Source organism: Pelecanus crispus, chromosome 3, assembly GCF_030463565.1.
Source record: "Pelecanus crispus isolate bPelCri1 chromosome 3, bPelCri1.pri, whole genome shotgun sequence".
Taxonomy (NCBI): Eukaryota; Metazoa; Chordata; class Aves; order Pelecaniformes; family Pelecanidae; genus Pelecanus; species Pelecanus crispus.
The window spans coordinates 25,829,823-25,857,381 of record NC_134645.1 but is presented as its reverse complement, the minus strand read 5'-3'; positions in this window follow the sequence as shown (position 1 = coordinate 25,857,381).

Here is a 27,559-nt window from a genome sequence, read left to right as displayed (position 1 = left end):
TCCAGGAACATACGCTTATCCAGAGCAGGAGACATTAAGAGTTTCCTTTATTTTACCAGACAAAAAGCTTCATGCAAACCATGACAAAGCAGCCAGCTGGCAATGTGGGCAAGCAGGAAACAGTGACTCCCTTAGGGGAGAGCAGTCTCAGCCTAAAATACTGAACAGGTCTCTTGGCAGAGAACTGGATCCAGGACTACACAGCACTGCCTCCCTCTGCCTCTTTCTGGAAGGTGTATAGAAAGGAGCCATTTGTTCTTTACCTCCACTCAGCCTTTTGGAAATTTGAAAAAAAAACCAAGACACCACCTCTGCAGATTGTGTAGTTATAGGGCCTGACACATTAATAAGGCAGAAAAACATTTTCTGCTCTAAAAATCTGGAGCACATTTGTCTCCCACCCACGTAACTTAACCAATGTACCAGAAGCAAACCAGCTCCTGAAAGTCATCCCCTCTATGCAGAGTTTAGCACTCGCAGCCACCTCTGCAGAACTGTAATCCCCTGCTGTCCTGTTCTCTATACTGCCTGAAATTCCACTTTCCTCAGGCTTCTTAGATTACTTGCTTTAAAATGAATCTGAAGAGCACTACAGTGAATTACTCCTTGAAATGAGCTATTTTGGAAAGTTAAATGTCAGCCTTTCCCAGTGCCCACTTCAGCACAGACTTCAGAAAGAGTTATCGCCTCCCCATACCAATGTAAAAAGCTAATAATACTCATTAGGTTAACCCCTGCCATGTTGCCAGAAACCCTGTTTGAGGGATTGTCCCAGTGAGGAAAACCCTGGCACTTTGCCCAGGTCTTGTACAGATCTATGTCCAAGGTACATTTTGGTCCTAACTGGACACAGGCCGTCACCCTGGATGCCATACAAGTGCAAGCCAAGCGTGCAGCCCAAGACAGGAGCTCCAGTGCCCTCCCATGCCCCCTTGATCTGGGTGACCAAGGCACAAGCAGCTAAAGGCCCAACCCTGCACATTTTCAGATTTACTAAAAGGACCCACTGACCTGATTCTTTATTTTGCAGCCTGTTTGCAAAAAGCTTGAATGCCCTTTGCACAGAGAATAAGAGGAATCTTTCGTGGGTCTTTCTGCTCCCGATTTGCCCAAATTGCCCAGGGCCAGACACTCATGAATTTGTCCTCTGCAGAGTCATGTCTAGACTTGCAAACCAGCTGTGCTTCACCTGTGACACACCAAGTCAACAGTGCCCAGCATGCTGGAAAGCGCAGCTCACGCCCTTTGAGAAAAAAGAACTTGCATTTCTACCCTCTGACAGATCTCATTGAATAGGTGACAGATACAAACTCCTGCTGAACCTCCCAACATGCACTGCTGCACTGTCAGAAACCATCCTGCTCTGTACCATAACAGTGACCCTGGGCGTAGCAAAGAAAACTGGGGTGTAGCCTGCTACAGGGCATTTCAACAACAAAAGCAAGGCACAGGAACCACAGCCAGCTGCTGCTCATCTGGGATCCCTGAGCATCCCAGACTCAGTTCTGCATGCCTGTGCTAAACCATGCACTGCTGCACAACACAAACAGCCAGAAAACCTTCAGCATGGAGCTGCCTGCTCTTTTTGAACTGTATCAACACACAGAGCCAGTAAGCCTGCAAATCCAGCCCAGGACATAGCAATGCTGGTGATGTCTTCTCATCTCAATTCATGAAAGCAAGGCACTGTCCCAACCACAAGACTAACCCAGAAAGGTATCTCTTCTCATCTTGCTCCAAAGCATGTTGCTTTACTCACTCACTGGGAAGAGCACAGCCCACTTGCCTCACATAATGTGATTATGTGGAAAGACTGACATGTTGCAGGAGATGGACTTTTGGCATGTGCTCAGAGACACAATTTGTCCTGTCACAATCAGAAGCTGCACTACCACATCTCTCACCCCCACCACTGAAATGCTATTGTGCACCATGCAAAATCCCGTTAGCCATGGCAGAAAGTTAACTGCAACAGGCACAGAAAGGACTTCATCCTTAGAAGGGGGATGAGCAAAGACTTGAGAACTCATTTGACAGCAGAAAGGTGCCTAATTAGTGTGCAGTACCAACGCAGGGAAGGGAGGTTGGACTGCGTTTTCTAGCCTTGTGTACCAGGACTGCATTCTAATCCTGATGGCTCATTTAGCTGCTGACCAAAACCAACCCCACGTGGGAACTGGTGGGTCAATATGTCTGCTCTCCACTCTCAGTGGCTGTGGGGCATAGGATATTACTTGAGGGGTAAAAAACATCCCATTGCTATCCCATGCCTTGCCTTTACCTCCCTAGACTACTGGAGCCGCTGCTGAGGGAGCAGGAAAGCAATATCTCGAGGACACTGCTGACACTGTGGGATGGAAGGAAGAGCGTATTTCCACAGCTCCCATCAACTTCTGGGCCCTAGGCTGTCCACCTGAGCTGGACTTGTCCAAATTACTAGAAACAAGTAATTCACTCATCTTGTCCACCATGGAGAAAGGCACCTCCATCCTCCAGTCCCGCTGGTGCCAGCCAGACCCTGAACTACTGCAGGGGATTTCTGTCTGTAAGGGCACAAGCTTGGGGCTGCTTGCAGGAGGTCCAACTTTTGTCAGTTTTGTCCCAGTCCTGGGTCTCACAGCAGAAATTAGCATCTTCTAAATCACTCTCCTACACTGGTGTTGGGAGCTTCCTGTGTCCAAAAGGAAAAGCAAGGACACTGAAAGAAAGGACACCAGGAAGATCAAGGAAGTTCTCCTTCCAGCATGACCTCAGTGTCTGAATCAAAGAGGCAGTGATGAAAGGACCCCAGAAGCCCTGGCCTGAATTTTTCAGCCCCTGCATCCTGGAGAAATTGTTCATGAGCACAGGGCATACTCAGAGGACAATCCCAGGCCACTGACGTGGATACAGAACTGGTTGCTATCAGTGCAAGGTCAGGTCAAAAGGAAGGCCAAAAACTTCAAGACTTAAGTCTTTGGTAGGTTAGGTATTGATGCTTTTGCTTTCTCTCAAGCTGTCTTCCACCTTCCATCCAAGCAAGTGGGACTTGGAGATTGCTTTTTGTTAGGGCAGAAAGGCTGAGAGGTTGATCTATTCTGATCAAGCCTGGGACACCTAGGGAATGTATTTGCTCCCGTTGCTGAGAAGATGAACTCGGATGCTCATGGGTGCTTGGAGGCTAGCCCTTGCTAACAGAGGCATCTCCAAAAGAAACAAACAAGCTAGTGCCTTTTGGCTTGCCCCAGGAGAGCTGTGGATGGAAGTCTCTAAAGAAGGTCCTGACCCCTACAACACATAAGAGAAACAACAGCCAAACCCAGTCTGACTTTTCACCTGCATATAAGGGAAAGGAGATAACACTCAGGCCCTGAAGCAATAGAGGTGACTAGAGCAACAAGACCTAGGAGAGAAAAGAGAGCAATGCTGGATGATTGCTGGAGGAGCAGAATCAGCCAAGCATTGAAGAAACAGGTCTCAAAGCAAGAGATTTGAAAGGGGTAGCAGTTTAGCACCACCTCTATAAGCCACACTTATAAGCCACCAGCAACAGGCTGGTGGAGAGCCATTTTGGGAGGTTGTGTCCATGGCTTTGCTGGAACCAGTCTACCTCATGCCCACATCTTTGCTGTAAGGGCTGCAGTTCTGCCTTTTACAGTCATGTGTACCCCACACCCTGCTAAGGTGTAGGCAGACTCTAGCAGATGGGCTACTTGGCTTTGCTTGCAGTATCTTGTATCTCACAGCCTCTGTTCTTTCCAGCATCTCTTCCTACACCAAACCTTCCCCTTCTGCTCCAGACCCAGAAAGGTGTCTCAGCTGACAAATTCAGCACTGGCAGCCTGTTCTCCAGTACCCCTACGCTGCCCTGCACCACTCTTTAAAAGGCCTTTTTTACTGTACAACTGAAGTATGAAAAAAGGAGCTCTCCAAACAGTGCAACCAGAATCTTTTCATCCAAGCTTTCTTGGTGAAACCGCAAGCATAGCCCATGCTACTGTGACTGAGTATGACAACAAAACTGCGTTAGGTTTTAAGCCTTTTCACCAAAGCAGTTTTTCCAGCATACAACCTATGATTAGTATAGTATAATAGTGTGTGTATATATATAGTACAGAACATTAGTATAAAAGCAGGTCTGTTAAAAAGTTCTCTTCAAAATCTGTGTGTCAAAAAAAATCTATAATTTTTCCTCCTTCCCCACCCTATGTTGCATTTCAGGCCCCTTCCAATTTTGCTTTTTGTTGTGTAGTCTTCTTTGCAGCCCTGCAGTAACTGGAAGAGAGGACTGTGTAAGGGGATTTCTGGGTAATTACAGCTTTGATAACACACTATGCAAACAAATACTGAGATGCAGAAGAGAGTAACAGACTGAAAAATAATGCATTGATTGAACTTCAGGTAAAACTCAGTTGTTCAGTGGTCTGTGCACATGACAAGTACTTCATAAAAATAAATGAAACAAGAATCAGTGGGAAAAACTATAGATTTGTTCCTCTCACAAAAATATATACTTTGGATTCCCAAAGAAAAGTTCTCTCCACAGTTCAGAAATCACCCAGGCTAGCCTCAGGCACTGAGAGCATAAATCAAGTTTTCTCCACTTCCAGCGCTTACACTCTTGAAACAGTTGGATCTAATGGTTAATCCTTAAAGCAACCTTATACATTTCTCTCAGGACACATCATCACAAGTACTGAAAACATTACTTTGGAGTGAAACAGAGAGCAACTAAAATAAGCACAAACTGACTTTGGTAAACTGCCAAGTGACATTACCATTACACTGATCTAAAAGAACATTAGTTTCCAGCAGTACCACCACTGTAACCTCATCTTCATCTGTTTGTTTTGTTCCACCTCTTGGCTTTCAAGGACAGCCACACATCAAAGTAACTCAAAGAAATGGTGATGGAGGAAGAAATCTTGAGCTACAAATAGATGGTAGACAAGCAGGTTTTTCTGGGATGCTTTCCCGGGAGCTAAGGCTGTTCAGGTCAATGGGCTTGAGATCTGACCCAGGTAAGCCCATGATCTGCAGTCCACATACTATGCAGGCGAGTTTCACAGCCTTGCTCATTCATTCCCACACTTCCAAAACTGCACCTTGCGCTACACTGGCTCCCAGTCTCTCCTTAGCCCTTTTACCTTACACACACACACACAACTGTGTGTTAGGCACCATGGAAATGGGCTCCTTCTTACCCCCAACACAGCAGGGCAGCCACCCCCTGGGCTCCATGGAGGACCATGGCTTCAAACACATGCCTACCCTGAGCCCCAGCTTTGAGACTCCTGCAAAAGTCTTTTACCTTTGACTTGTAGAGAACACTGGGCATGAATGGTCCCTGCAGGAATCACCAAAGAGCAGAGGCCGATGGAGAAGGATGAGTCCAGGCTTTGGCATACATTTGCACCTTTGCTCTCACTCTTAGGTGTCACAAGGTAGAGATCATGAAGCTGGTCTCCAACTCTGGAGAAGATCAGAGGAGCGGAAGAGTGTGATCACATGCCCACAGAAGCATTGGTGGGAAGGACCTCTGCAGGTCTCTAGTCCATCATCTCTCTCAAAGCAGCACTAGCACCAAAAACTAGACTGGATCAGCTGCAGCTTTGTCTAGCAAAGTCTTGAAAACCTCCAAGGAAGGAGATCCCTCCCCGCTGCCCCCAGTGACCTGCCCCAGGGCTGCTCCTGAAACCGACTCAACCTCCCACACCTCAGTTTGTGGACGTTGCATGTTTTTATGTTGTCTGGAGCTGCCTGAACAATTTAGCCCCATCATCCATGCAACTGCCCTTCAAGTAGCTGGTGGGAGAAGTAAGACAGCAATCAGAAACTGATGTATATTAATAATCCTTATTATCATGAATAAACTATTCTTCACCTGTCACAGGTGAAAGTAGGACAGGTGTTCAGGAAAAAAATTAGTCTTTAGTGAGCAACAATTTAATGTAGCTAAACATCGTGACAGGCAATCTGCATACATACATTTTGTATGTATTCAGGCATCAGCTGTTGGAAAACAGTGAAGTTTTATTTTCTACACAGGAGGAAGAAAAGATAAACCTGTGTGGTCTGTTAAGCACCTCCATTATAGCATGAAAACAGCACAGCAAGAGAGAGTGTTTATTTAAAACAGCTTAACTGTAACATAACACCCAAATCTTTTAGCTGATAATGGAAATGGTTTGGGCATGAATATCCATTTTAAACATGTTTGTGTCACACTTCACAGAAAGGTCAAAATTAATGTTATACCAAAAGAATTTTTCAAAGTACAATTTTCTTGACTCAGAGCAAAGAACATTCCTATTAGGTTTACCACCTGGGGTTTAAATCTCACATTTTTTATATATCTTTTTTTTAAAACTAGGTTTAAAACTCACAGATTGTATTGGGAGCTACATTAAAGAGATCTTATAGATACTACCTATAATGCCCACTAGCTGCTTTTCCCCCCACTAACCCACCAACCCTAATTCTCTGGGGGTTCACAAGTGATGTCTCCAAAGACCATGTGGAAGTTATTTTTTTGTGTGATTATCCTGCTAGTCTCATTGCCATATTTCTCTCAATTTAACGCAAGGACTCATGTCTCTCCTCTTGCAGGCATTTCACCAGAGACAGTGGGAAGGGAGCAGATTAAAAAAACAGACTAACCAATCTCACGAATGCAACAGTCACACAGAAAAATCATTTTCTTACACCATGAAGCTTGCTGTTTCCCTCCTCATTTTCACAAGATTCTCAAGCCTATTTGTTGACATTCTTTCAGCAATCCAATGCTCTCTGTAAGCAGATGGCATCAAGCTCGGAAATCTTACACATGCCATGTTACATTAAGCCCTAGCTGACTCAAAGCTATTCCCAGAGTGATATTATTAACTTTCTTGGAGTAAGCAGTAAACCCATCTTCAGAGGTTTTCAGGCTGTTGTATTAGCAAGAGCAAGCAAATGCGTAAGCCAGATTTTCTTGGATGCTGATCTGTTTACAAAGCGTTTATCTCAACATCTTATTTCTTCAAAGTGTGGTTCAGAGAGAAAACAGTTTATCTCCTAATTCCAAGCCTACTTTTCCATTCAGACCAAAGAGTACAGTTGGTTTTCTCCTCTATTTATTGCCAGAAGGACTCTTCCTTCCCTGTTCTCCACCTCTCTCCCCAGCCAGGTTCTCTCTTCTCTGCCTCCTCACCCCAGCAGACACACAGATCATCATGACCAGCTCAGTCCTCAGCTCCCACACTTTCATCCAGCCTAGCCTTTGGGTAGTAGCCTTCACTCATTCAGCCATCACTGTGCAGAAAATAATTTCATTGCTCCTTCACTCGCTGTCTGTGAAAGATTACCCACAGGACACATCAGTGTCAGCAAGGTCTATGTTTGCACGTGGAAGAAAACTGTTCTAATTGGGACCCACCACAACAGAGATACCTCTAAAACAGGCTCAACAAGCAGCTGTGTTACTTCAGCACACCCCAGCCAGGAATGAGCCTGTATATAGCAGGGAAGCCCCTCCTTCTTTATCACAGCTCTGATGGGAGTGCTTCCTTCCTCGTCAAATGCCAGCTCAGATTTTGCACTTGCCTGCATTTTTTCACAGGAGTCATCAAATGTAATGCTCTTAGGAGCCAGGCATGCTGGAAGAAGAAAACTACTCCCGTCCTCTGCCCTACTGTTGTTAGTGCCTTACCAGTGAAGCAACTATAACCATGCTGTGTTTGACCTGATGAGCCCTGGCCAAGGTTTTGTATGCCAGATAAGCATCTAGGCCTGGGCTTTTATCAGCTGCAGTGAAATGGAAGTGATGAAAAGGTGGTGAAGCTCCATATAGAGGGATCTACGCAGGCAGGAGGAGGTTGAAGGAGAACAAACCTGTGCTTTGCAGGTGTGCTCTTTGAGTCTTCCTCCTGCTCCGTGATTTCTGTGCTCCTGAACTTGGGAATAAGAAAGGCTTTTCATCTCCACCACTTGAGTTTGCGCTGTGTCACACAAAGCAAAAATCAGTCTGTGCTGCTGTAACAGAAGGTGCAAACAGATGCACCAGTTTGCACAGAAGAGCACACAGAAGGGAGCCAGAAATTCTACTGAGGACAGTGTATGTGTGCTCAGCTTTGGTGGTGATGCACCATAGGGCACAGTCCAACACCAACAGCAGCAACTGCTCCTGGCGCATCAGAGGCCTCAGCACAGGCTGAGCTCCCAAGGAAGGATGCAGCACTGCAGGCCTGGGGCCCCTCAATGAGGCTGGGGCAGGGGAAATGGTCTTCTTGCCTGCAGAAGGTGAGCGCTTGTTGAGGAGCTGCATGAGGAGGTGGGAAGTCTGCACAGCACCAGAGATTATGAAAAAGAGCACAGGATCTTCTCCAAGACCCTACAAGAGCCTGAACACCCAGTTGCACAGATGGAGGAGCATTTGGAGTCTGTACTCATTGGGTTGGGAAAAGGAGACTCCCATGATGGAAAAGGCTGGAAGCTGGTGACTTTTGGCACCAGGAGGAAGGCTGCTGCTCCACCTGCAGATCAGCAACTACAGAATAGATTTGGTGCCAGGGTCTCAGATGAGGGGCTAGGAGCTCTGTTCAGAGCAGCATTGGAGCCAACTGAGCCTAAATCACATGGCAGCACCAGGAGAAAGTGGTGAGTAATAGCAATAAGAGACTCCCTGCTGCGTGGGATAGCGGCCTCCATCTGCCAGCCTGATGCTGCCTAGGGAGATTTGGTACGATCCAGGATATTGAGGATAGTCTGAAGGCCAGAAAAGCCTCAGAAGTCTATTACCCCCACTGCTCATCCATGTGGGCACCAACAAAAATGCCTCTGGAGACCTGGAAAGTATAAAGCAATACTACATGGGTCTGGGGATGCTGGCAAAGGACATGGGTAGTGAAGTTGCATTCTCCTCAGTCTTGCCTCTAAAAGGGAGTGGGGGCAAACCTTCAGAAAGAGTAGATTGATCCTGCAAATCAACAGCTTGTTGCAAAGCTGGAGATGACAACAGGGCTTTTACAATCTCTGAGGATCAAGGGCTGCTAGAAAGAGGTTGAATCACCGAAGTGGAACAAAAGCATCTGTGCCAACAGGTTGGTAACCTGGTGAGGAGAGCTTTAAACTAGGAAGGATGGGGGGAGGGGGAAATGACAACCACCAGCTAAGTAAGGAAGTGGCGTAGTAGGTTGACAGCAAAGTCTGCAGGGTGATATGGAGGAGGACCTCATAATCAAGAGGGCTCAGCCCCAGAGTATGCACACAGTTAAGGAATTTCCTACAGGACAGCATCATGGACAAAGCTCTCACACATTCTTACTTGAAATCAGCATGACTGGGTGCTTCTCTGAAGTGCGTGCAGCATGGGGAACAAACGGAGGAATTAGAAGTCTGTGTGCAATTACAGGGCTATGATCTCATTTGGGTCATGGAGACATGGTGCCTCACATGGTGCCTCCAGGCTTACATGCCTGGAGGGCTGTGATGGATGGATACGGCTCTTTAGGCAGAACTGGCCAGAACAGCAAGGATGGAGAGTCGCCTTTTGTATGAGAGAGAAGCAGGAATGTATGAAGCTTTGGGATGGATGATGAGTCAGCTGAGCTAATGGGTCAGGCCCTGAGCAACCTGCTGTATTTGATGCTGTTTTGAGACTTGGACTAGATAATCTTCAGACTTCTGTGACTCTCTGATCCACCAGCACAAATTCCTGCATATTTGTCTAGGAGAAAGGCCATACACAGAAAACAAGACTCAGCTTCTCCCCAAATACAGCATGTGTGAACCTTAACCTCCTTTTTCCCCTTGTTCATAGGCTTTTTCTTCTCTTTGACTCCTTTCTGAGCAGAAAGGGAGAAAATAAAAGAACATGCCATACCTGCCGAAGAGAGGACTTCACAGGACCCATTAACCATCCAAACCTAGGCATATCATATGGAGTTCTGCAAATGACAAAGGATGGTACGCGTTCAATTATTTTGATCAGAGTCTCAGAGAGTCTTCCTACACAATACAAAGGTGAGGCCAGACACATCATTCTTAATGACCATGCCATGTGCAAACAATACTGTCTATTAGTTACACAAATCACACACACACCTACAATTTTACAGAGTTTTCAGAAGTCATTTTTTGTGGGGTTTTCTGAGAGATCTCTGTCAGTGTATGCTTTACCCACCAACTGTTATTGTCTGGCTAATGGACCATAAGAGTTATTTAAAGATTGTTCTTTGTTACTTTGGCCTTGGCTTTTACGTGTACAGTATGTACCTATTTCCCATTGTGCACAAAGCATGTTACAGTAAAGCTAACTCTCCTTGTCAATAATGAAGCAGAGGAGTCAGCTAACAAATCCTATTCTGCAGAGGCATTCAAGTAAATTTCTTCCACCTAAGGGCTTTTGAACAAAATAGGCCAAAAAGAACAAAATCACTAACCCCCCTAGTTCAGATCCAGGAACTTAGCATAGGAGGATATTTTAAGGAAAGCTTTAAAGATTTGTGATTCAGTGAAAAACTATGTTGCAATATTTGCCGTTTAGACTGTTTGAACTGCTAGCCCAACACACACAAAATGGTAGCAATTTCACCTCATATACATTGGCAGGGTATCTGCCCCTGAAAAAATGAACCAAGATGGACAGATGACCTTCGAATTCATGAGAGAGGTAGGGAAGGGGAGTTACTCAGAGTTATTTGGCACACAAAAGTCTACAGTACTCACTACACTGAGAGAATATAGGCTTATGAATGCCTGCCTGGTACAGCTGTACCTTCAGGCTCAGCAGGTCCTACCCTAACCACCAGAAGCGGGGAAGGACCTTCAAAGAGAAACAACTGTTTGTGCACCTCATTTCTTCTGGCCACTGTCAGAAAGATGAGACCTGGTCCACAAGAGCTCCCATTCCTCAGTATCCTTTTTTAACAACAAGGACAGTCCCACAGTACCTGAATGAGGAGAGCAGAGCACATCCAGTGAAAGCAACCACAGACACCGGCAATCACCAGGCACATCTGTAGTGATGAGAGGTTCAAGGCCAAGCAGGGAAGTGAAGTCAACACAGTGAGGTCAGGATCAGCAAGGTACAGGACCAGGCATAGGCATACCTACAGCACAGCTCAAGGAAAGGCCAAGGCAAAGAGCCTGAGCTTAAATATAACTCCTCAAACAAGGTTGTTTTTCCGAACAGCATGATCCCAGGTTGCAGCTGCACTGTATTGGAGCATCTCTTGAGAACAGGCAGTCACACTCCCAGGAGGGGGATGCAGAGTTTGCAGAGCCCATTTCTGTTTGTGCAGGTCCTGAAAGCACTAGAAGCAAGAGAAAGTAACGATACAGACAACGTTATGCAGTGACCAGGTTTGAGTCATTCTGCAGAAGTGAGAATGAACCCACATCTCCTGAATCCTGATTCTGTGCCTTGCCCAAGGCCTCTGCCACAGTACTATCTTAGCCAACTTGTACAGCTTGGAGAGAAAAAAATAATGGTTCTTAAGAGAAGGAAGTCCAAGGAAAAAAATCCATCTCACTTGTCTTGTCCCACCTCTTCCCAGAGGCGTGAAGTTATCCTGCTTTGAATAGGGTGAATGATACTTTGAGAGTGCTTTGAGGTTCCTTTTATCATTAATGTATCAAAAAATAAGTGTGAGAACTTCAAAGAGAGAAGACTGCTTGGCTGAAGGGACTAATTGGAGACAGATGGTCAGACATAGGCTTTTAAAAGCATGAAGATCACCTAAGAACATCAGTCATTTACCTGCAAATAGCTTGAAATACTGAAAGAGGGAAATCACATCTTTCACTGTCAGTTCCTTGAATCCAGCTGAAGTCTCCAGTTGTAAAATCCAACACAGCCCAGTAAATAGGAATTTGGTCATAAGTAGCACAGGACCACAGACTTTATGCTGACCTGCCAGTACAGGGTCTCAGCAAGAAAGCTGTGAAAGATTCAGCTGCTGTTATGCCCTACTTCACCTCACCATCACCATTTTTGCCTGTATGTTTATAATACCTGCCTAAGACTTCCTTCACTTTTCTTTCACAGTTACCTTTTTGTCCAGACCTGTTCAAAATTACTTTAAAATTAACAAAAGCTGACGCCTCTCACCTCCTCTGAGCCAAGTCACAGGGTGAGGGGAGCAGGGGACGGGGAGTCACCTGAAAAAGCAGCCAGCCACAAAGTAAGCCCCAGGTGCCTCTTTCAGTGTATGGCAGCAAGGTTGCCTCCAGCATGCCTTACAAATAGCCTTTGCACCGAATTTGGGTCTCCTCCAACTTGAAGTTAACTTAAAGGCACTGCTTCAGGCCTCACATTTTTCATTTGCTGTCACATGAGCTTGCTCTCTCCCAGGGATCCCAAAAAATTTCCCACTCAAATAAAGGCAGGCACAGCCTAAGGACATTGTGTGGCTTTCTGGGTCTTGGCAACCAGACAAACACAACTCTGCACGCTGGCTTTTCATTTAGCTATAAATTGTCCATGCACTTCTGTTCTCCTGCATGTAACCTTTCTTATTCTGGGACCCAGTTAGTAGAAATACTTCAAGAGCATTTGGCATGAGCCCAGAAGCTTCGTGTGAGATGTCCATGTGAAGTATTCAGCCACTGGGATTGCGGTGATGAGCCTTTCAATCCCTGATGCCTTGTGCTTTCCCAGAGAGCCCAACCCTACAGCAGGTCACAGTTTTCTCTGTCTGTACCTCCTCCTTAGCAAAGCTGCACCCTGCTATCCCCCCACCACCACGACCCCCACAGCCTGATTCAAAGGGTCTGCCCAACCTTTACCCATCTGCTCGTTGGAGAAGGGGCGACACCAGGCCAGTGTTGACTCACCATCCGCCAGACAAGGGGAGCACTTCCCAAGTGGATTAAGACCCAGCCTTATGGGCAATGCAGTGTATGTGGAGGTTGTGATAGCACCCATCAGTGACCCCATAACCTCCCTGTCCTAGTTACCCTTCTGCTCCCAACCACAAGCAGAAGGCTAGTGCTGCATTGAGGCGATCGTGTGGTCTGAGACAGATGATGTGGACTCACTCCTCCAGAGGAAAGTCTTGTCTGCCCTCTCTGCTCCCAGCCCTGCTGCTGCTCTGTGCAGACAACACCCATATGGGACTGGGATTGCACAGCTGCCCATAAGGGATCCCAAAATGAATGATCCTCACTTGCACTCAGTCACTGAGCCAGTGGAGGAGAGGGCTGCAAGTGTCCCAGCAGGCAGCATGGGAGGCGTGCAGCTGCCCAAGTCCCCAGCACGATGCCCAGCTACAGGAGAGCAGGCTCTCCACCAGCACTGCTGCGCAGGCAGCTGCCTGACACCCCCACATCAGCAGTAACCCCAGAGAGGGTAGACCTTCACTGCTGCAAATGGCACTGATCTTCCATGCTGTGAATGGGACAATGAATCTTGGGCTAATGCGGCCTGTGAAAGCAGCAACCATCACTCTGATGAAGCAGCACAGCTTGCACCCTGAAAGACTCACAGTGAGAATGTAGTTTCCTAGCTGCCACATTTAGGGGGATGAGCCCAGAGGTCCCAGATAACTAGGCTATTACAGAAATCTTAAAACACAGCAGACAAGCCTTACCCCAGTATCCCTGCCCACTCCCGAGGCTGTTTTTTCCTCTGCCTTATATTTCCTTGGCATGTTCTGTACACGTGCTATACTCTCTTTCCTTCTCCTGTGTTTAGTGCAAGGGGCCTGTACTCCATCCCAGAATTTCAGAAGCAGTATCTGTTAAGTTCATAAGTCAAATCCATCCTGGTGGAAATCCAGTTCTTTGTGGCACATAAGACACACTGGAAAATCTTGTGCATTAAATTACCCTGGTTATCCCATACCACACCGAACTTAGGGAAGTGATGCTGATCTTTTGGAGGTAGGAGGGTGAAGACCCAAATATAAGACAGACGACTTTCATGGAAATATTACCACAGAACAGGCAGGGGATAAAGTCAGAGCAAAGGGTATTTGGACATACAGATATATCTGCTCTTTCTTGGTAGGGACACTGTGCCTGCCTCTTTGATGCTAATACGTCTGTAGTCCAAGATTTCTCTCCCCTCTCTCTCCTTCTTTCCAACCTAAACAATTCTATGATTCTATGATTCTTCAGTGTTTTCCTTTTGTTTGAGACTCCCTGCCATCAGACTTCCAATAGCATGAATTTCTTCCCAAACACTGCTTTTCATGCTTCTTTTTGAAGCTCCTCTTAAGGATGTGACACAGCTCTGAACTTCTTTTTTTCTTTTGGGGGTGGGGTTAATCATCAGATTTCAGATCTTTGCTATTAAAATCCATCAGACAACAAATGAATCTAGGTAATGAGACAAGACTGTCACTTTGTAGGAAATCAATGTCATTGTGTTTTAGAAGCAAAATACATTTACAATTACATTACAAGAAAGAACTTATCTGGGCCACTTATTTCATGCAAAACATTGCCTTCCTCAGACACGCACCATCAAACACCAGGTATACAGCGTGTGCAGAAGATGAATATGAGCACAGGTTTTAGGTTTGGAAGATATGGTGCTAGACTGCACTTCTCAAGAGTTTTGGATGAAGGCTTCCTATTTTTTGTAGCTTACCAGTAGCATTGAATTTTTTAACTGGAAATGGTCCACATTTAATCCACAGATCAGCTGGGCTTCTTACCTTGTCCCATAACTACAGCAAGTTGCTGTCTCCACCTTGGAAATGCCTGTTCTGCAGAAATCTGCAGTTCTTGCAACAAATAATCCATGAAAGCCGTTATGGTACAGGGCTGAAATACATTCCCCTAGTGAGCATTTTCCAAAGCTGATTCTAAAAAGCATCTTGTTAGAAGAAGCTGAATCCAGTGGGCTTGAAGATCCAAGGAGTTTCTCCTCACCAGTCTGTCTGCCACTTTTCCAATTTGTAGGTGTCTCCACACAGCAAAGCATATGTCCCAAAGATGCAGATGCATACAAACCACAAGCAACTGGCCACACAGACCAACACAAAGATCAGTGCCTTTACTGCCCCCCCCCAAAATCATCAGCAGTACTCACATGAACATGAAGAACAAATGCATCCCCACTTGTTCCCCCCTTCCCTTCCAGCTGATCAGGACTGAAGGTCACCAGTGGACACACAGTTCCTCAATCTCCTCATCCACAGGCACACATGCATCAGCAGAAACCTCCAACCCCAGACACTTACACCATCCAGACTCCATACCAAGATCATGAGTTTCACTTACCCTGTGTCCAGCCTTGGGCTTTCACATTCTGGTCTTCTACTCACCGACTAGTTGAGCTTGAAGTTTGCCAGTGAAACATACACATATTCACATGCACTGACACAGAGAAAAAGAAAAAAAATATTAATCAGGTTTAATATGAGGACAGGCCAGGCTGAAGTGCAGACATAGGGCTCAGCCAGAAAAGCACACTGATCAGCAGCCTGCTTACAGGCAGTTGGACCCTTTTATCCCCTCACCTACCCATTCTCTCATGCTTGTTCCTCCCCAATTTGCTTTGATCTCCCCTTTCCCTGCCTCTGGCCCTTCCCTTAAACATCCCATAATGTTTTGTACATTCCTACAATCCTCTTTAAATATCCAATAATAAGCTTTACACAATCCCACAAGCCTCCTGAAATGTGCTGTCACAGGTTTGCTCTTTCCATGAGACCTGTGATAGTCTTCTTCCCCCTTTTTTTCAGTTACCAGGCTCATGACTGAGAATTAAAGCACTACGTTGGCCTCGGTCAAAAAACATATTGGGAATGTTAAAAATATAATAGTAACAGTGATGGGAGACTGCCTGGAAGCATTGCCTTGCACCGTTTCATTCATTACTCTGCCTATGTGCTCTCTGTGCCTTCAGAAGCCTGGGAGTTTCACCTCTCAGTTGAGCTGGGAGACAGCGGGTGTGGATGGCCACCAGAGAACTTCCCATCACTACCAAGGGCAGTAGGTGTGTTCCTGTGTCATTGTAAATCAGTGTAGCCCCACCAAAATCATGGAGCAAGCTCTGGAGCAAACTAGTGTGTCTTCAATAACCTCGACAGCATCTGGGCACCAAGCCCTCAGCTGCTCTGTGGCCCAGCTTGCCTTCCTGCCAGTGCTGCAGGGCAGAGGTACCCAGGGCAGTGATGGACACCCACAGCCACCCACCTCATCTGTCCCTGCAGAAGGTCAAAGCATGTTTTCCTGTCTTGTCAGCCACAAGGAGCAGAGTTCACAATCCCACAGTCAGTGAAAGGGCATGGTACAGCTTGTTAATCCTAGGACACTCCACTTTTTCCCTGCAGCACAATCTTTCTGACTAGTAGCATGATTTTGGCCGGAGTCCCCCATCCCAGGGGCTGGTGCAAGATGTTGTGCAATCTGGGATTCAAGAAGTGGTTGCAGGCAGGCTGAGCAAAGGCAGGAGTGGTGGCTCTTGACCTGCTGGGCACCATCTGCCTCTGTCACCCAAGCAGACACAGTGTGCCAAGTGGAAAAAGTGTTTCTCTCCTTCCTGCCCTCATTCCCCAAAGCGACAACCATCTCAGGACATCCCCAGCTTCACGGCCTCTGGGTATCCATGGGTCAGCAAGCACACTCCTCCAGCAAAGCTGCCTTGACCTCAGTACAGACCATGGAGAACATGAACCCCAGAGACATGCTTGGGGCATGCAAAAGTCACAAATGCTGATGCTAAATCCCTGTCCTGACAATAAACCACAGTTCAACCACCACTCCAGCAGCTTGTCTTGCTTTTCCAACTTCACAGTACAGCCTGCTGTTTCCCACATCCCTCAAATTTAACTGCTTGAAATTCAGCTACAGCTGACAGGGGGAGATGCTGTGCACGTGGATCCCAGGCTTCCAGTTAATGGCATAAGTTGTTGCCACCTCTCCCTCTTGCTGGGCAATCACAGTCAGGAAGCTATGTAGGGATGTAACACAGTCAGGAAGCTATGAAAGGAATGTAACTCTCAGCAGGCATACCCTTTGCAAAGCCTGGCATTTGGGTTGTCCTGGTCTCCTCCTAGCAATGGCAAAATAGTAGTAGATGGCTTAGTTCAATGCCATATGAGTTCCCCATGGTTTGCTTAGATCTCTGCCACCCATTTGCAGTCTACCTTGGTAGCATGGAGTTCATTCCTGTTTTGCTGCAGAAGCAACCACAAAGAACTTTTGGAAGTCCAGAAGAGGGGTCAGGGTCTTTTCTTCCTTTGGATTTAGTGTTGTTGCTGTTGTTGCTTTGCTTGTTTTGTTTTCTGAGCCAAATATTCACTAAGAGATGCTCTCAGTATTCTCTGTGGCAGCATGTGATTTTGGAAGTCACCTTTAAAGTTAAGTCTTTAGAGCTGGATGTCTACTCTCCACCTGCCTGCAAACCTACAACCAGGCTTGCCAGATGGCCTGTGAAACAGGCTGAAAAAGAATGCAAAAGCTTTTTTGGTTATTAGCCACACTATTATGGGATCCTAACAGCCTGGGTCATGAATCATTTGCCACTTCAGAGAGCAAACAAAACATTACTGCAACAGGCAGTAACTGCAGCAGCACCGAGCATGAGGCTGCCCGTTCCATGCATGACTGCTGGCGATGAGGGAAGCTGCAACTTGTCTGATGCAGACAAAATCCTGGCAAATGGCAGGGTGCAGGGAAGCATCTCATCTTTTCCCCAACCTGATCTAGTGTATGCTGCTGGGCTGAAACCAGTAGGAGAGGATTGCCATTTCACAGAAAGGAAACTGAGTAAAGAAGAGGTGGGTCGGCCTCTCCCCTTTGAGGTATGCACACAACTTTATCTTAGGGCATATTCACCAAGCACCCAGCGTGCTCTGCCCAGCCGAGGTGACAGTGCATGGTGGGTGCAGAGCAACTGGGACTGTGCGGGGTCTCTCCTGAGCGAGAGTGGCCCTGCACTTTTGATGTTTAAAATCAACTTCTTCCTGACAGTCCCAGTTACCTGGAGCCTCCTATTAAAGAGGCTTTGCTTTTAGCAGTTCTTGGAAAAGACCCTGTTGATTTGCTGTCTGTGAGCTACAGCCATCAGCTGGAAGACCATACAACATTCAGGACTATAAGACAGTTCTTTCTTGTGCCACATGGACTGATTGATTTAGTGTAAGCACTAAGAAATATAGCTACTCCTCTGCAGTGACATTTTGGACCCATGCTTTGGCTTAATCTCTTTGGAGAATGCACAGAATCATTAAAAAAAACAGACACAAACCCCACAGCTAGTGCAAAGAGTTCAGTATCTTTGATGTAGGACAGGCTCAAGGAAACTCTTTCCCTGATGAGACCTTTCAAGAGTCCTCTGCCCAGGCACAGACAGTATGTAAAAGCACATCATCAAAGCAGGTACGTGTGTTAGGATTAAACCAAGGATAGAGTCCCGATCCTGTAAATTGCCTCATATAGGCAGGCTGCTGTCCCTATCCAGAGCCCATTGCAGGATCGGGACCTCCTTGCACAGCAAGATGAACCAGTTCAGGGAGAAGACCCAGATCAGTTGTCACCATTCATGTCACTGTTTGAGGACCCAGAGGCAGTACATCCTCCATGTTCCAGCAAATTGCTCTCAATGCCAACAGCCCACTTCCAGCATACCCCACGCCCCTTCTAACTCTGAATGATGCTGTTTATTTTTCTAGCAAACATTCACAGCCCTCACACTTCCTTCACCCAGGGGTTTGCACTGCAGCTGAATTTAGATCATCTGCCTGCCACGATCAAACTAACCACTGCTGTCCCCCTGGACTTCCTTGCTGTCAGCCTGCTGGCTGCAAGGGACTCTCTTTGGGCCAAATGCTGATGTTTTTATTCACGGCCATTTCCTCTCCCCACAGCTTGCTGCAGGCACAGTGTAATACCCACTTCTGCTTCTGTACCTCCAATAGCATGTGACTTGCTTACAGCCCAAATGAAACCTTGGAGTCTGCTCACACAGGAAAGTCCCCCAGAAAGCTGAGTAAAACCCCACACAGGCTCATGCAAACAAACTACCTTTCTTCTGGAAGGTAACAGGTAAAGAGGATTTGCCCTTCTCTGTGAAACAACATGCATCCCCAGTGCTGAATCTGCCTGTATTTAACTTCCCGGAACTATGTCAGCATGCCCTCCATCGTCAGAAGCAGCGTATTTGTCGTCTGCAGACACAGAACCATTTGGTTGCTAATGGAAGCAATTTCTGCTTCCCTGATGCTGATGTTCATCCAGCCACATGCAGCCAGAGGCTCTGACAAAGCAATGCTCCTTCATGACTGCCCCAACAGAGCAGCAGCCACATGCACTGAAACACCCCCAGGAGTTTCCCAGCTAAATTTAATTAGTGCAGAGCAATGACCCAGAATTGCTTGATGAGCCAAAGGTGTGCAAGTCAGAGACCCATCCCTGTCTACACAGACTGCTGTGTTTGCAGCAGTGTCTCCATGCTCAGCTCCAGTCTGAACACCTCCTGTCCATCCTCTTTCACACCCCTCTGGGGTGTTGTCTGCGTACATCCTAGCACTTGGTCTACCCCAAGAATGTCTAAATGAATAGCTCTGTGTCACCCTCACCTCACCAGTGTGACTTCCAAATGCAATGTGAAAGCTGGAAATACTCAAGATGTGAGTCAGGAGGCTGGTTTCCTTTTCCATGCCCTCTCCAGGGAGAGGAAGGCAGGCACCTTTCAAGAACAAGCCACAGGCAAGGCATGAGTCTGGAGGCACTCCCCTCCTCTCTCCACTAGTGACAGCAGGATACGTGGGGCAAAGCTTTACAAATAAGAACTGGAACAGGTCTGGGTTTAGCATTTTAGCATCAGTCACATCATTAGGGTTGTGGTCCCCTTCTGTTCAGGAATTAAGTGGTTTTTTAGACCCACCATCATAATGAGAAGGAGTTGACTAAGAACAATCATTATAGCCAGTTTCTCAGACAGTGGAAACAGCAGCAATTCTCTCTGTGTCCCACTTTACTCTTGCTAAAGGGCTCATTTATAGCCCAAGTAGGTTGGAAGAACCTTCATATTCTCCTCCCCTTGGTTAAGTACTCCTCTTGGAAAGCAGGGTTAAGTGTTTATGAGCAGCATAGGACTTAAACTATTTCTCACATTCTACTATACTATACATAGCTTCCTGGACACAGCCAGAGGCAGCAATAAAAGCAAGGACCCTATAGGAAGCATTCCTGCCAGCAGCAGAGACAATATTATAGAATATTGTGCGTGGACAGACACACACACTCACACAGAGTCCCACTGGTAAATTGCTAGTGCTGTCCCCATCCATGCTTTGGCATGAGACAAGTGACAGTCCAGACAACCCAACACATGGGGCTTGCAGGATCCTGGGCATCCCTCTGCAGAAACCACTACCAGGGAACAGAGAGTTGGGGGGTGGGGAGATGTGATTTGCAAATAAACACCTCTCTAAATTTCAGTGACCCCAATATGTACCTAACCACTGACATTTTAAGAGGCACTATAGAACTAGTGAGTAAAAATAACTTTTTTTTTAGGTCTATTACCATGAAAAACATGAAGGGACTTTATTGACTGGTAATAAAACCTTATGCCTTTTGGTAGCATATGGCAACCAAGGAACAGGCATTTTTGTTAAGGGTATAGAAGCCAAACTGCACTAGCAATAACTGTGTTTTATCTTCCTGGGAATGCACAATGAAAGATTCAGATCTTATAGCTGAACTTCGTAAAAGGCACCAGTAATCAAAATTCAGCATGGAATCTTATCAAACATTAATTTTAAAGCTGCTAATACTTAAAGACCTGCTTTTGTGTCTGTCATTTTTATTCTGAGATGTTTTACTTGTCTCATTTTAATGATCTGATGGCGAAATGGAGATTAAAATGGAAATGAAAATTACCCAGAGGTTCTCTTGAAGTTTGCTCAATGTGACTATCAAAAAGATGCTCTATGCTGCATGTGCACGTGGATCAGTGTGAATTTTGGGGGTTTATTGTTCTCAACATGGATAGATCAAGAGATGAGAAAGAAAACTGCAGACGGGATGGAAAAATTACAATAACAACTAGCGTTCCCAGTGCCATGTTCAGTTTGAATCAGGAAACTGTAAATCAGTAAGAGCCCACCCCAAAGGCTGTCAGTGGCTATGCAAAGGCTCCCCCAGCATTGGTAGAGAAGGGGAAGGTCACAAATTGTGTTGGAGCCACTGCTTGTTGACACGGCTGAAACAGCCACTACACTTAGCCTTTCAGGATCTGAGTCTGATTCCAGCTGTGCTTTTCTAGGAGTCATTCAGCTGATGAGGTGTCCTAAACCTTCACAGACAGAAGGGTTTCATCCTGCTCTCCATCCCCTACATCCCCTCATGGCCTTCTTGGGGAATGAATTCTGCCATGTTCAGCAAAAAAGACAGTTCTCTGCAGTCATCTAATTTAAACCTTCCCAAATGCATTTTTACTTTTATTAAGCAAGCCTTCCCTAAGACACTGCCAGAAGAGTCCAGATCTTGCATTCATAAAGCTAAGATATTGCTACCAATAAAAATAAATAGATGGCAATTACTAAGGAATTATATTTAGACCAAAACCAACTGAATTTATTACCCTCTGAATGTGTGCAGCATAAAATGCAGCATTACGGAAGTTTAAGGAGAAGAGGTGGACAAAGAAACTTCTTTTTCTTTTTAATGATGTACCCAGGAACAAGCCGAGCTCAAATAATAACTGAAATCTGAAGCCATTAAGTGAAGAGCACCTCTAAGTACAGAGCCCGTGTACAGATAACAGAGCAGTTCAGCAAGCAGTACAATGCAAATAGATCAGAGACAGCCGTGCATTAAATGAGGACACCAGGCTGGGAAAGATCCTGTTGGACAGCTGCCTTCTGCTAAACTTTATGCTCTATGCCAACAGGCTTTATCCAAAATCTACCGATGCTCTTTCCACTGACATACCCAGGCTTTGGCTACAAAGTCTTGTTGCAGGTCAAAGCTCTTTGCTTTGCCTGTTGAGTGCAATTCATATGGGACACCCTTGAAGGGTGGACAAAGTTACCAAGCCCAAAAGTACTTCCAGGGGTATATGGGTCCCTCCACTTCAGGAGGCAAAGTCAACTGTCCTGGTGTAAAAGCGCTCTTACACCTTTATCACTGCATTTCTGCCTGAGGGCACTGTACTGTAACCAGTAATGTGAACCAGCAGTGGTATGCTCCCACACAGTACAGCCCAGACCATTTCCAGATTAATATCACCCGCCTCTGAGACTGCATGGGTTCTTTTAATACAACGTTGCTAAAATACTGTAGAAATTTAAAAAAAAAAAAAAAGAAAAGAACATCTAAAAGCTGGGAAATTTTAAATGACAATTTCCACAAGTTATTTCTGAATTTGTACTCTCTGAAAACCTCATCTGACTACTGTGGAAATATGAGGTAAATATTTCTCTAAAATGAGAATGGTTTCCTGGTTAGCAGTGGCAGTGCAATAGCCTACAAAAGACACTCTGAAAGATCTTCCAGTATGAAGATGTCCTTTAAAAATTAAGAACTGTGCAAAAACAAAGGTTGCACAGATTATCTTACATCTGCCCCTCCGACTGACCTTGTGCCCACCCACCCTATTCAATGGCCACATTAAGCCATTTGCTGGATAACGGTGACTTTCAATGAATCCAGCAAAGTCTGGCTCAGGCCCCCAGCTGAGAGTGGGAGATGCCTGTATCTTTACTGCTCAGCAGGTTCAAGAAAAGTTTTCATTTGGTCCAGAACAAAAATTATTTTCCTGAAATACGGAGTTCAGGTGAGGAATTGGACAACCCATTAGTCACACTGCTCTGCTAACTCTGCTGACAGCCTCCCCTGCCCTTGCTCCCACCCAGCTCATCCAGGGACGTGGCCCTAGGGGAGCCTGGTGTGCAGGTCTTTGGGTGATTTGTTAAATGCCCGATACTCAGCTTCCTCACCTTCTTGGTCCTGTTGGTCCTTCCTCTTCCAGATATATCCAACCCAAGATGGGCTCTGTCCTAGGAGCACCACTGAAGAGATGCAGCACTTCCCACACACACACACAGACAGAGTGCTTGGTTCCCTTGTATCTAATGCCCTTGCATGAAGTCCCAAAATTCTCCTGCCATGGTGCCTGCAGGTTGTTAAAGACATGTCTCCTTAATTTAAAGACTCACAGTGATGAAGAACCCAGTCCCTTGGCAATCAGTCTCAAAGGCTGATTACTCTCACTCTTAAAAAACTGCATTGTATTTCCAGATCGACTTTTGCTGACTTCAATTTCCAGACACTGGGTATTGCATCCTTTCCTATTAAGAAACCCTCTAAAACCTCCTACCCCTGGGCAGTCATTTCATCAGACTTCTTTTTGACATAGTAAATAGGCTTGCAGTCTTATTTAGGCACCACAACACGGCAGGGTCCCAGTCCCGGCCCTGCTCCTCCTGCTCCCATAGTTCTCCTTTAGCTCCAGGAAAATATCTAGCCCCCATTGGCAAGGACTAGGGTAAAAAGGGCCACATGGAATACAAATTAACTACAAAAATATGCTTTGTAATCAGTCTGTTATTTCTCTAAAAGCACCTATTTATTATGAGTTGTATAGGAATCATCTGTGAGGGAACATCTCCCACTATTGCAATGGGAACACAGTGGGACAGCCTGAAAGTCTGCTCCTGGCCTTCTCAGGGAGATCCTGGGGGTTTGTGGGGGTTTTGGTCTGGTTTGGTTTGGTTTGGTTTGGATTTTTTAAGAGGGAGAGAGACTTACATGCGTTGTGAACACAGGCCTGTTTAGCTGATACGGAAGGCAGGTGAGAACTGTGGTTTCCATGAAGGCAGCCTGTATTGCCGTGTGGATGCAGCTGAAGGCAATGCAACGGTGCTTGGGTAGTCCAGTACTTTCCTTCCAATCCCCAGGGCAGAACTGTACATCTTGCCCGCCCACAGGCAGGACGTGAAGTGTGCATTTGGGGGGAGCATTCATGCTCCTCCGACTGCAATGCCACTAAGGTCCTGTGCTGTGGGCCTTTGTTCTGATGTCTTGTACATAACCAGAGCCTTGAAGAAAGGGTTTCTTCAAGGACTGTGGAGCTCTGGTACTGGAAAGGTATGACAATTTCTTCATGTACCTAATGAAAAGTCTATATTTGGCTTACCTACACACCAGCTTAACCTGCTCTCCCCAAAAGTACCTCAAGCCACCTTCCTACCTTGACATCTCTATAAACCTGATTATGTCTAGCTCCTCCTGGACTGGACAGCTTGAGACCCTGTTCCCAGTACTCCCCATCATACTGTGTTGTAGTGGAATTTGAGGCCAGGGTCTGCAGCAGCATGAAAGGAGGGAGGTTGTAGTGAGGTGGGTGTTGGGCTCTTTTCCCAAGTAGTTAGCGATAGGATGAGAGGAAAGGGCCTCAAGCTGCGCCAGGGGAGGTTTAGATTGGATATTAGGAAAAATTTCTTCATGGAAAGAGTGGTCAGGCATTGGAACAGGCTGCCCAGAGAGGTGGTGGAGTCACCATCCCTGGAAGTGTTCAAAAAACGGGTAGATGTGGCACTTTGGGACATGGTTTAGTGGGCATGGTGGTGTTGGGTTGATGGTTGGACTGATGATCTGAGAGATCCTTTCCAACCTTAATGATTCCTAGTTTTTACTTTCATTAAAAAAAAATCCAGCCACCAAGCCAGTAAACATGAAATTATTACTCTACCCTTAATTGGTTTAGTGGTGGACTTGGTAGTGTTAGGTTAATGGTTAGACTGGATGATCTTAAAGGTCTTTTCCAGTCTAAACGATTCTATGATTCTATGATCAGGATGTTCTTACAGACAAAGACCAACACACACAGCAGTGAAAAATGTTTGCTAGGAGCACCATGCCCCACTGATTCAACCTGCAGTGGTACTGCAGGCTCCAGATTTCCTTCCCAATGGGCACCAACTGTACCCACATTCAACCTCTGACTTTCCAAAGACTGTCAGAAAGACCTGTTGAGCACATCCTGCAGAGTCAGGAGGATGGAAAGCATTATTAGAGATTTGCTTGTGTGGGCTTTCATGGTGTCCCCACAGCCTGTGTCAGGGAGCAGCAAAAGTGGGGCTTTTCCCTGAGGGAAGGGGAGCTGGGACTCCCGGTTAATAGCAAGACAGGGCAGTGTCCTCACCAACCAGGGTGCAGTCCCACAGTGCCTGAACACAGAGAGTAGAGCAGGTCCAGTGACATTACCCCAGGTAATGCCACAGTCTAGCGAACCCCAGACAGGTCTGCGACGAAGAGGCAAACTGACAGTCAAGCTGGGAAGCCACATCAGCAAACCAACACAAAGATCAGCAACATACAGAGCCAGGCACAGGCATACCTACAGCACAGCTCAGGCAAGGACCTGACTTTCTGCAGGTCCATAGCCAAGGAGAGGAGATGCCAACAAGGTTTCGCACTGTTCTTTCTCACATGGCTCTTTGTCACATCTTACTTGTTTTCCCAGTCTGACCCCAGGTTACAGCAGCACCAGATCACATCTGACCTTAAGCACGGCAGCCAGATTCCCTTGGAGGGGTAGGGGATGAGGCTGCAGATACCCCAAGCTATAGTGAAGCCAAACGGCCCAGTCCTGCTGAGACAGGCACCATGCAGCTCCACTGCTCTCCCTTCCATGGACGAGCTTGTGCACCAAACCTTTCAGGCCCTGACTGCACAAGTGCCAGACATGTACACTTACCAGGCACAGCGTTTCTGTAACCCTTCCCTCGCTGCTCTCCAGTGATCCAGCAAGGCATTTTTAGGAGAGCTGGCCTCCTCCCAAGAGCTTCCTCCCAAGAACATCAGAAGGCCCCCAGATACGTTCCAGTTTCTTCCTCCAGCAGTGACATCCTCTCTGCCCTGTGGATCCAACCTCCAATTTCTTCTCTAAATCAGCATGCTCCCCAATTCTGACTCACAGCTTCATGCAGATCTTCTTGAGGTTATTTTGCAATCTGACCCTCTGTATGCAAAACTCCCTCCATGCAAAACCATCCCTGCTTCCCCTGCTCCACTGCAGTGCAACAGCTCACACCCCTGCTCCCTGAAGGATCAGAGCACTTGGAAAGAGGGGGAGCTGGAGAGAGACCCTGCCTCTGACTTTCTTAGGGGACAAAAAGCAGGCAGGAGACACATGCATGGGAAACATTCATCCTGTTTGATCAGAGCACTGGTGGAGGCATTGCTTTTAGACACAGGTGGTCCTGGTTTGGTTTCCCAGCTGAGTGTGGAGAATTGCCTTTTCTCCTGCTTTTTTTCAGTAGTCAGACCACATGGGCAGCACTTGCTGCTTGTCAGGGCATGGCTCACCTCATTCCAGGGTCAGGCTGGCGCTGGTGCCCACCCAGTTCCCCCCTTCCAGGGAAAGCCCACACCCACCAGGTTTATCATTCCTCCTAGCTGGAGCCAGTGTTTGCCCAATTTCTGTATTTCTCTACGTCCCTTGCTTGTCCCTTGCTGGTGACAGTAACCTGCATCTCTGCCCTCCATGACCCAGGCTCATTGTTGGTCTTCCCAATGCAAGTGGTGATGGCTTGGCTTTACCCCTTCTAGATGAGCTGTCAGGGATAGGGTTTACTGCCATCCCCCAGCACACATTTACTCCAGCCCAAGAGATATCCCTGACATGCTGTCACATAGCCATTTATATACTGCCTGGATATTGCTTGGGAGAAGGTTTTCAAGCCTAATCTGGTGTCAGGGCAATCAGCAGTTGTTGATGCGTTCACACTGTCTGCAACTGCTAATAACAGAGCTCAGGCCTCTGAACAGGGGTTTGTGGGTGATAGGACTGACACACAAGGCATCCCAGTAGTTTGACAGCTGGCTGCTGAATTCCCAAAAGTTCCTCATTAATTTAAGCTGCACTTTCTGCATAACAAAATGAAACAAATCCAAAACAAAGCAAAAAGATTTCCTTTTCACACAAGCATGCAAGAGCCCTTCATGAACTTGCTTTCAGTAGTCAGTTGCTTCTCCCATTTAAACTGATCTACAGAAGACAGACAATAAAATAGAATTAAATAGGTGCTGACTTACAGGTCACAGGCCCTGTAAATCAAGAGAAAGCCCTCCTAGTTACTGACTCCGGCTTTCTTGCAGGTCTGCAGAATTTAGCAGTGTGGTCCCAGAGCTGAGGTGAGGTAGACACACCAAGCTATTGGAGATGATTTACCATTTGACACTAATTAGATTTAAAGGAACCTCTAGGATGGAAACTGCATTTGCGTCAACAGGAGGTTCACGTTTGGCTCGGCACCGGCCATCGTGAACAATGCAGTTTCCATTCCGCACCCGGGAGTCCAGAGAGAGGGAAATGAACTCCTCTGCTTCTGGCTGAATCCCAAAAGGGTCTAGCCTTCTGTGGCAAGGTCTGCCTGCTCCAAGGTCAACACGTCATCTTTTATCAACTGCAAAAAGGCATGCGGGGTCCTGGACCCTCAGCCCCACAGTTCAGAGCAGGACTGCAGCTTACAGACTCTGAGCTCAGCTCTACGCCACTTTTTAATTCTTACCCATCTGTTTTATGAAGAAAAATATATTCGTGCAAGGGAGAAAAGATAAATGTTCCCAGCCCTTCAGTGACACAACTGTTTCCCTGAATTTTCATGCAAATGTCTTGGTTCCTTGGCTT